The sequence below is a fragment of the Scomber japonicus genome, unplaced genomic scaffold, assembly GCF_027409825.1.
Source record: "Scomber japonicus isolate fScoJap1 unplaced genomic scaffold, fScoJap1.pri scaffold_568, whole genome shotgun sequence".
Taxonomy (NCBI): domain Eukaryota; kingdom Metazoa; phylum Chordata; class Actinopteri; order Scombriformes; family Scombridae; genus Scomber; species Scomber japonicus.
Window position 1 is genome coordinate 15,001 of NW_026518618.1, and position 2,500 is coordinate 17,500.

Below are 2,500 nucleotides of genomic sequence, written 5' to 3' on the forward strand. Positions count from 1 at the left end.
AACCCCTAACCCTAACCCTAAGCATAACCCTAACCCTAACCCCTAACCCTAACCCTAAGCATAACCCTAACCCTAACCCTAACCCTAACCCTAACCCTAGGCATAACCCTAACCCTAACCCTAACCCTAACCCTAGGCATAACCCTAACCCTAACCCTAACCCTAACCCTAACCCTTTGGCATGGGTGGAAGTTCGGTTCCCAGGACCACAAAAAATGGGTGAAAGTTAGATTCCAAGGACCACAACAAATGTGTGGAAGTTAGGTTCCCAGGACCACAAAAATCGACTTTTTTTTTTTTCGTCCAAAATTTTTTCTAAGTTTTTTAGAGTGTCAGGGGGGTATGCCGAACCCTTTGGCATGGGTGGAAGTTTGGTTACCAGGACCACAACAAATGTGTGGAAGTTAGGTTCCCAGGACCACAAAAATCGACTTTTTTTTTTTTTCGTCCAAAAATGTTTTCGAAGTTTTTTAGAGTGTCAGAGGGGTATGCCTGAGTTTGGGCGGTAAGCCCAAGCAACCATCTGCCTGCATTGTGTGGAAGTTAGGTTCCCAGGACCAGAAAAATCGACTTTTTTTTTTTTTCGTCCAAAATTTTTTCTAAGTTTTTTAGAGTGGAAGTTTGGTTACCAGGACCGCAAAAATCGACTTTTTTTTCCTTCTAAGTTTTTTAGAGTGTCAGGGGGGTATGCCGAACCCTTTGGCATGGGTCGAAGTTTGGTTACCAGGACCACAACAAATGTGTGGAAGTTAGGTTCCCAGGACCACAAAAATCGACTTTTTTTTTTTTTCGTCCAAAAATGTTTTCGAAGTTTTTTAGAGTGTCAGAGGGGTATGCCTGAGTTTGGGCGGTAAGCCCAAGCAACCATCTGCCTGCATTGTGTGGAAGTTAGGTTCCCAGGACCAGAAAAATCGACTTTTTTTTTTTTTTCCTCCAAACTTTTTTCTAAGTTTTTTAGAGTGGAAGTTTGGTTACCAGGACCGCAAAAATCGACTTTTTTTTCCCTCTAAGGTTTTTAGAGTGTCACGGGGTTACGCTGAACTCTTTGGCGTGGGTGGAAGTTAGTTTACCAGGACCACAAAAAAATGTGTGGAAGTTAGGTTCCCAGGACCACAAAAATCGACTTTTTTTTTTTTCGTCCAAAATTTTTTCTAAGTTTTTTAGAGTGTCAGGGGGGTATGCCGAACCCTTTGGCATGGGTGGAAGTTTGGTTACCAGGACCACAACAAATGTGTGGAAGTTAGGTTCCCAGGACCACAAAAATCGACTTTTTTTTTTTTCGTCCAAAAATGTTTCCGAAGTTTTTTGGAGTGTCAGAGGGGTATGCCTGAGTTTGGGGGGTAAGCCCAAGCAACCATCTGCCTGCATGTGTGGAAGTTAGGTTCCCAGGACCAGAAAAATCGACTTTTTTTTTTTTCGTCAAAAAATTTTTCTAAGTTTTTTGGAGTGGAAGTTTGGTTACCAGGACCGCAAAAATCGACTTTTTTTTCCCTCTAAGGTTTTTAGAGTGTCACGGGGTTACGCTGAACTCTTTGGCGTGGGTGGAAGTTAGTTTACCAGGACCACAAAAAAATGTGTGGAAGTTAGTTTACCAGGACCACAAAAATCGACTTTTTTTTTTTTCGTCCAAAATTTTTTCTAAGTTTTTTAGAGTGTCAGGGGGGTATGCCGAACCCTTTGGCATGGGTGGAAGTTTGGTTACCAGGACCACAAAAATCGACTTTTTTTTTTTTCGTCCAAAAATGTTTCCGAAGTTTTTTGGAGTGTCAGAGGGGTATGCCTGAGTTTGGGGGGTAAGCCCAAGCAACCATCTGCCTGCATGTGTGGAAGTTAGGTTCCCAGGACCAGAAAAATCGACTTTTTTTTTTTTCGTCAAAAAATTTTTCTAAGTTTTTTGGAGTGGAAGTTTGGTTACCAGGACCGCAAAAATCGACTTTTTTTTCCCTCTAAGGTTTTTAGAGTGTCACGGGGTTACGCTGAACTCTTTGGCGTGGGTGGAAGTTAGTTTACCAGGACCACAAAAAAATGTGTGGAAGTTAGTTTACCAGGACCACAAAAATCGACTTTTTTTTTTTTCGTCCAAAATTTTTTCTAAGTTTTTTAGAGTGTCAGGGGGGTATGCCGAACCCTTTGGCATGGGTGGAAGTTTGGTTACCAGGACCACAAAAATCGACTTTTTTTTTTTTCGTCCAAAAATGTTTTCGAAGTTTTTTGGAGTGTCAGAGGGGTATGCCTGAGTTTGGGGGGTAAGCCCAAGCAACCATCTGCCTGCATGTGTGGAAGTTAGGTTCCCAGGACCAGAAAAATCGACTTTTTTTTTTTTCGTCAAAAAATTTTTCTAAGTTTTTTGGAGTGGAAGTTTGGTTACCAGGACCGCAAAAATCGACTTTTTTTTTCCCTCTAAGGTTTTTAGAGTGTCACGGGGTTACGCTGAACTCTTTGGCGTGGGTGGAAGTTAGTTTACCAGGACCACAAAAAAAATCGACTTTTTTTTGCTAAG